Source organism: Coturnix japonica, chromosome 17, assembly GCF_054131305.1.
Source record: "Coturnix japonica strain WE chromosome 17, WE-NBRP24, whole genome shotgun sequence".
Classification (NCBI taxonomy): Eukaryota; Metazoa; Chordata; class Aves; order Galliformes; family Phasianidae; genus Coturnix; species Coturnix japonica.
In genome coordinates, this window is record NC_140679.1 from 2,170,590 (window position 1) to 2,178,781 (window position 8,192).

An 8,192-nucleotide genomic window follows, 5' to 3' on the forward strand; every position below is an offset into this window, starting at 1 on the left:
TTCTCCCTGAGCTGGGACCTGCTGTTACTGGAAGCCCTCCAGCCTGGAGATGATCTCTCCCAGAAAGCACTTCCTGCACTGCTTTCACATAGATCATTCCATTTGGCTCACATTGTACATCTGTTATAATCAAGAAAGGAGAAGCAGTTAGACTTCAAGGGAGCCCAAGGCTACTTTCAGTCTGCAGAATGGGCCACAATACTAGGAAATCTCATCTTGAGTGTTCACAGCAGCAGATCTTGGGTGAAGTGTGGGTTTGCATTTCAAATCTGGACAGGGAAGGTACTTGTAAATCCCAGGGACAAAGACCTCAAGCAACATGCAGCAACAACACTCCCAGGAAAGAACAGACAGAAAGCCTGACTAGAACGACATTGAATCAAACCCCGATGCCTGTTGTGCCTCTGTACCTCTCTTGGGTGCCACGTCACAGGCTGCAGTCCTACCCAGACCTGCTGCAAGGCTGCGCTTTGCTGGAAGGCCGCTTGCGTCATCTTCTGGCAGAAAGAAACAAGAAATACTTGAAGAGCATCTCTTGGGAGGAAGATTTGAGCACAGCCAACCACCAACTTCAACTCTCCAAGTGTAGTTCCTACCATTTTCCTTTTTGCTGCTACAGCATGGTGCCATTTCTGCAGTCAGCACAGATCTGCAGTGGGCTTTCTTCACTCTTCCATCACACATGCACCCCTTCATGCAGCCCTATTTAGTGGCAGGTACCCACACCACAGCTCTTACCTGCATGGGCTTTCCGTTTCCCACCTTGCCCAGAACCATTGCATGGACGCACGGGCTCTGTCCCTAAAAGAAGAGATCGTGTGTTGATTTCACAGATGACAGTAGCAGTATTGTCCTGTTAGCCCGTGTCCACCCCCCACTAAAGAAAGACCCTGTTTTACAGACAGAAGAGAAACTCACTTTTGCGTGGCAGTAAAGACAGTCCATCCCCATTGCGTCCCTCTGCGCGCTGAAAGGTGCAGCTGGATGTCTGGCAGCTGCGCCGCCTCTGAAGAGAGAAAGGAAGAAACTCAGGTCGGAACGGGCAGCTGAGAGCTTCCAGATCGTGCCAGAGATGGGATATCAGAGTGCTGAGACATCATTGATCTCTAAGGGAAAATACAGCCTGAGCCCTGCCCGTGCCATTAGCCCAGGCTGTCAGCAGTGAGCTCAGGATCCAACCGCTTACTGAGGTCCCAAAGGACCAGCAGGGCTCCCCCTGCTCCACTCCTTCCCTTTACAAATGGGAACAAAGAAGAAAAGTCAAGCCAAAGGAACCCAGCCATACCTTTCCGCTCACAGAGCAGGCATTGGATCCGCACTTGTCTCCTTGCTGAGACATGATCGCTCAAGTGTCAGAGGAAGCACAAGTTCTCTCACAAGCTCTCTCCACAGGAACTTTCCCTGCTCTTGGAAAGAGCTGGCTTCACTCTTCCTAAGACTGCCTCGATCCTCCAAATCTCCCTGCAAACAGGAACCCTGCAGAAATCATCCACAAGAGAAAAGTCAATGGGAGAAGTATATTCCCAGCTTTGTTCTGCCATGCAATTGAGTCTCTTGTGGAGGAAAAGGTCTGGGAATCAGCTGGCTGCAAGAACGTCCCAACGCTAGCTGCAGCTTGTGTCTGACTGCCATGGCTTGTGTCAGCAAGTGCTCTTCTCCATCTCCTCAGGAGCTCTGCACCCAGCCATCCGTGTGGTAGTGAGGCACAAGTTGCGCTCTGTTTCCTTATGAATGGTGTTTCATCATCCTCACCAAAACACGGGTTGGAATCTCCACAAGAACCTCTTTCCCCTGGGAACAGCCATGTGGAGGGGCACTGCTGGAGCTGGGGACTTCTCCCCGGCCTAGCATTTCATGTCTGTAGAGACACCTCCCAGCAGCCAGCCAGCACCAAACCCAGCTCACCTGTTGGGCCTGTTCAGCCTAAGCTGCGCTCAGCTCACCAACACAGCACAGCAGTCCTTCGGACAGGCTCTGCCAGGGTGATCTGTTCCACGAAATGCACAGAGCTCAGTCTCCGCGTGCAGCACGCTCGCCAGAGCACCAGCTCTGCTCACCACCTGTGGGACACGTGCTCCTCCCACCGTGCCAACCATTGAGACCTCAGCAATGCTCGCATGACTTCTGCGCTTTCATCATAATGGAAGTGGACGCCTCCTAGATCCGAATTTAAGGAAACCAACGCCAGGGTCAGCCCATGGGGTGATCTGAAGTCAAACAACAGGGAAGTGAAGGTGACTCTTGCGCAGCTGTCATGGTTTTGTAATTTTCATTAAAAACCAGTCAAGACTAATGTGGCCTCATAGTGCTCAATGGAGTCCCAGGGGAGATCGTGGGAAGGAATAGGGGTGCACATCTGTATGCCCCGAGGCTGGTGCTCACCTCTCTGATTGTGGCTTTAGGCTCCAGAGCCGATGTTGACTTCCCTTACTGTGGCTTTATGGCCCAGGGCCAGTGCCGGCCTCATGGGCTGGGGTTTGAGGCCCTTGGACCATTGCTGGCCTCACTGAGTGGGGCTTCTGCCAGTTGGATACAGCTGCTGGCTGAACTGGCCAGGATGGAGCCTTCCCTGTGCAGCTTCCCATGTGCATATCCACCCCAAGAATGGAAGTCCTCCTTCTATATGTACCCCTTTCAACCACAATGTGGAAAGCAAACCATTTAGGCACCTGAAATGCTTCTGCTCCTGCAGTCTGGCAGAAAGCAATGCCCTCTGTTTCATGCCACCTCTGCACAAACTGGAAGGGAATGGGGAGACGTATGTCAGAACCAATGGGACAGGACTTCACTGGATGCAGTTTAAAAGCAAATCACCCCAGCTCTTGGTTGGGCTGTTGCCCTCTATTGCTGGGGATCCCTGACCCCTGGCCACTGGCTTTCCACCCATGCATCCTTCCTTGGAGCCAAGTGTGCCTTTCCCAGCAGCAAGCACCAGGCTGGAGTCAGCACCAAAACCAAAACCTCCTTGCACCTTTCCCGTCCTTCTTTCACACATCGTCTTTTAGTTTCAGAAAATAGGGCCAGACCCCAGTGAAACAAGAGCTCTAGGACAAAGCAGCTGCTTTATTTTCCTCTTTCCCTTTCCTCATCTACACCCCACAGAAAGACCATTTGCCAAGTAAGGGATGCAGTGATCAGGTGTATGAGGGGCAAAGCAAATCAAGCTTAATTTCAAAGGCTTGCCTCTTCCATGTGACTTCCCTGAGGTCTGATACAATCATAGACTCATCTGATACAGTCATAGATTCATAGAATAGCCTGGGTTGAAAAGGACCACAGCGTGCAGGGTCATAAACCACCAGACCAGGCTGCTCAGAGTCACATCCTCCCTGGCCTGGTCCTATCACTATCCACCCTCAGGAGTGGGGACAGAGATGGTTTCAGGGCTGGCTCTGGGAACAGGCCTGATTGCTGCTAGTGAGCGAGCCAAAGGCTTGATGGCGAATCTCCTCTTCCTTCCCAACTGCAGTGAGATTTGACATGACTCCAACCTACACCAGAAGCCTGAGCACTGCAAGTGTTGACAGCGGGCAGTTGCGAAGGAGACGGAGCTCTCTGCAGAGGGAGAGCATTGCCTACAGGTGAGGCTGGAGGCTGTGGGCTGGGATGTGCATGGGGGTGACCCAACGAGAGCCCATTCCCTAACGCCAAAGGGTCGCTGCTTGTTTGTGGCTGCCCGAGAGAGGGATGGGGAGGCCAGGAGCCCCCCAGTTCACAGGGCTGGTCCCTCTCCACGTCTCCAGAGAGCCATGGGACAGCCCATCAGCTGTCTGTGGGGAAGGCTGCATTACAGCCCAGGCTCCTGGCTCAGGCTGGCGGGATGCGGCCCCAAAGCCATCAGCCACTCAGGCAGACCCCTCCCGCTCTGTCCTTTCAGTCTTCTGCCACCCATCGGGGCTGTGCTTGAAGCCCCAAAGCAGCCGATGAGCTGCCAGCTGCAAGGCCAGGAGGGAACAGAGAGCCAAGAGCTGGGCCCAACAGGATGGGTGGACGTATCCAATCTGTTCAATCTGTTCAGACGTGTCCAATCTGTTGATGTTGTTGCTGCAGCCCCTTTGCTGTGTCTGCGGCGGTCTGTAGGGAAAAGGGGGATCAGGTCAGATGAAAGCCCCTTTAGGGCTCATGGCGGGGGCAGTCCCGCTTTGGGTTGGGGGTTGTTGTTGATTATGGGACGGGGGTCTGCTCACATCCCCTGTGAGCCCCTCCCCCCCCAACCCCATCCCATAACCCCTGTGACCCCCCCAACCCCATCCCATTCCAGCTCCCTGCAGGTCACACAATGGAGCTGCTGCTGCTGGTCCTGTAGGAGGATGGTCCTATGCCCACATCCCCAACATCCTCAGCTTCACCCCGTGAGGTTTTTGGGGTCCACATCCTCAGCTTCACCCCAAGGTTTTGGGGTCCACATCCCCACCGGGTGTCCCCAATGTGTCCACAAGGATTTGGGGTCTCATGTCCCCATAGAACCCCAAGTGTCCCCCCAAGGTTTTGGGGCTCACAACCCTGTTGGATATTGGGGAGGTGGTGCCTGCATGCAGCAGGGCTGGAGTCAGGGAGGTCACAAGTGTCTGACAGGGGTGGTCACCTGTACCACAATATAGGGTTATACACCCCCCATAACCCCCCACCCTTCTTTTGTGTATATGTTGATGTTATTTAATGGGGGGGTGGGGGTCTTCACTCACCACTCCCCCCCCCACCCCCCCGAGCAGCACTTCCTCCAGCTCCGCTTTGAATCGCACTTTGGCCGCCCGTTTCCCCACACGCTGCAGCCGTTTCCACACCGAAGCCATCGCAAACCCCCCAAAATAAAGCCCCCCCCCCCCCCCTTCAATATATACTCATTAATAACACACACACACACACACCCTTTATATAGAAACCCAGAACGCAGCGTTGGGTGCGGCACAGCCCCGGGGCAGGAAGCGCTGATGATGGGAGGGGGCTGGGCCATATACACTCATATGGGCCCACCCCTAAGCTCTGCCCCCCTGCACGGAAGGACACGAAGTTCCCCTGTCGTGGCTGTGGGTGACCACTAGGGGGAGCCGTAGGCATAAAGATTGCCCCCCACGCCCCTTCCCCTTCAACCCAATTTGGTTCCAAAGAGACCCCCCCGCCCCCCGCATTAAACTGGGGTCTTAGAGTGCCCCCACTGACTCCAAATACCTCCCCCAACCCACCCTATAGACCCCAAACCCACCCCACTGCACCCTAATCCCACCCCACAGCCCCCAAAACCCCCCCCAAGCCCACCTTAAAACCCCCAAAGGCCACCCCATAACCCCCAGATACCCCCCAAACCCACCCTATGGACCCCAAATCCACCCCTCAGCCCCCAAATACACCCAAAACCCACCCTATGGACCCCAAATCCACCCCTTAGCCCCAAAATACCCCCTTAAACCATGCTGGGGCCTTGGGGGCGGCTGTTGGCGGCCCTCAGCCCACAAACCTCTTCCGCTCCCTCTGCCGTTCTCCCCCCTCCGCCCCACGCAACCAGGTCAGGCCTCTCCGGTCTCCACTCCCCCTTCCCCCCATTATCCGCAATGGGTCCGTGCCGTAACCCGCTCCCCCGGAGGGAACGCGTGCTCTGCGGAAATGAGTCCCCTGGGAAACGCGATCTGCTTCACTGGCGTTCCGCCCTCGCTTTGGTTCCTACGGTCTACAGAGCCGGAGGAAGGCGATCCCGGGGAGGGGGGGGGGGTGTCCTCAGAGGGGTGGGGACGTGTCAGCTGTGTCTCCACGGAGGGCTGTGTGTCCCCCCCCTACAGGTGGAGCTGCTGCTGCTGCTGCTCGTGTACCCCCGTGGGCGCCCCCACCACCACCACCCAAAACGAAGGGGGGCTGCGGGGATACCTGAGAGTATTGGCTCGGGCGCCCGGCCCCCCCCGGCCCAAAGCGTGCAGCCGCTACCTGCGGCGTTTGGCCGCCCGGAGCCTGGGGGGGTTACGGGAGGGCTTTGGCACGATGGGGAGCCCTGGAGGGGGGTTACGGCTTTGCCTCCGTTTGGAGCCCGACGACGCGACCCCCCCTCATCGCCTCCACATCCTGGCGCTGCTGCTGCAGGTGGGGGGGGGGGCTCAGGGCTGATCGGTGCGGTTGGAGTCGGGGGGAGCAGAATTAAGGCTCACCCTGCGCCCCTCCCGCTTTCCACCCCCCCCCCCCCCCCCCCCCCCACTCACCATGTGGGAAACGCTGGGGGTGGGACCTGAAAGCCGGTTGGTGTGGGAAGGGGCTCGGCCCCCCACCGCCATCACCCCCTTCGTGTTGGATGAAGGGGAAGGAGATGGGGGGTGGGTGGCGGCCGCCTCGTTGCCCCCCCGCGGTCTGGCCATAGGAAATAATTTAGCTCAATTGTTTTCTTATGGATTCATTTGCTTCCTCGAGGTTGTCCTGACATTCGGCAATTTCCTTCAGTAGCGTTTCGAGCCTTTTCACTTCTGCATCCTTCTGCTGTAGAAATATCACATTCAAAACAGGACGAACCAGATCATTTTAGAAACAATTACAAGCCAAGTTGCATTTTGGTGTTAAAAACAGCCATAGACTCATAGAATAGCCTGGGTTGAAAAGGACCACAGTGTGCAGGGTTTCCAACCAGCAGACCGGGCTGCCCAGAGCCACATCCAGCCTGGCCTGAAATGCCTCCAGGGATGGAGCATCCACAACCTCCCTGGGCAACCTGTTCCAGTGCGTCACCACCCTCTGTGTGAAAAACATCAACCTAATATCCAACCTAAACGTCCCCGTATCACTTTAAAACCATTCCCCTTGTCCTATCACTGTCCACCCTTGTAAACAGCCATTCCCCTGCCTGTTTATATGCTCCTTTCAAATACTAGAAGCCAACAGTGAGGTTTCCCTGGAACCTTCTCTTCTCCAAGCACAAGCCCAGTTCCCTCAACCTGTCCTCATAGGAAAGGTGCTCCAGCCCTCTGATCATCTTACTGGCCCCCCTTAGCAATATTTGCAATTCTCTTTTGCCTTCCTGCAAGCACACCTGCTTCAGGGCACATTTCATCCCACTGTTAGGCCTTGTAAGAAGCACTATGGCAAGTCCATATGCAGAAAACACTGGCATTCCATTCACTATCAGAGAAACTATTCTGCCCTTGCTCCTGACTCTTGTCCCTGCCTCCTCCTGCACTGGGCAGTGTTTGTGGGCAATGAAAGAAATACCCACATTCTGGAAAATACAGACAAAAAAGAAACAGGCAGAAAAGCGGCACTAATACTTTGTCACTGGTGGGAATCTCCACAGAAAGTGCTGTGCTAAAGGTGTGAGGTTAAGGGATCATCACTGTCACGATAAAAGTCATAGCATGGAAGATTTAGCGATGGCGTGCTGACTAGAAGGAAAAAACAACACTTACCTTGGAGCTTGTTCATTTTCTCTCCTATCATCGGATATCTTCTCATCATCTACGTAGCTCTGAGGTTGGCCAAAGCCTGTTGCCATGAGCTTTGCTAAACGCAACAGTGCTGTGGCTCAGAGGTATTACACCAGCACATAGCATAGGAGAACTCTATAACCCAAGTGTCATGGGAAGAAGAAAGGGGAACTGTTACAATTAATTACGTTCACTAAATTGATAATTGTAGGCTTCTTGTCACACACTACTGCCTACAGCAAAACAGCACAGATGTTGACAACTGTGATTTCTGCATACAAGCAACCACTCAAGGCTGAGCACTCTCTCCTGTCTCTTTGCCATGCCTAGAAAGACCCAGAAGAGCTCAGTGTTCTCTTGCTGTTAGTTTACATCCTCCAAGCACTTCCAAAGGCACGCTGCTCTGTAGAAAAAGCTGAGCTGCCCAGAAAGTTTGTGCAGGAAGAAGGCAGCAGTGTCAGTGCACGTCATCCTGGGGGATCTGAATGCATTTGTGAAGAGAACAGGGAAAGAAGAGGGAAGAGAGCAAAACCAACAGGCACTAGCACTGCTGCCCACAGGGGGCGGGGCTTGAGGCAGGGCCTGTGCCAGAGGGGGGCCTGGCACAGTTAGGGCCAGCTCAGGGCCCAGAGCAGAGGGGGAGCAGGCAGAGGCAGGGCCTTGGGGCCCAGGATGGAGGAGGACCAGGCACAGCTGGGGCCAGCTCAGGGCCCAGAGCAGAGGGGGACCAGGCACAGCTGAGGCCACTGCAGGGCCCAGGTGAGAGGGGAACCCAGCACAGTCGGGGCTGCTTTGGGG

At 55.2% G+C, this 8,192-nt stretch overlaps 1 long non-coding RNA gene across 1 annotated transcript; it reads right to left on the reverse strand.

Annotated features, from left to right (window-relative positions):
• Positions 1-3,969: 3,969 nt before the first annotated feature.
• LOC146757998 (uncharacterized) lies at positions 3,970-7,968 on the reverse strand. Its single transcript, XR_014935232.1, has 3 exons — positions 7,377-7,968; positions 6,186-6,456; positions 3,970-4,074 (listed from the first exon to the last, which is right to left on the reverse strand). It is a non-coding gene; the product is annotated as an uncharacterized LOC146757998 (long non-coding RNA).
• Between the last annotated feature and the right edge of the window lie 224 nt (positions 7,969-8,192).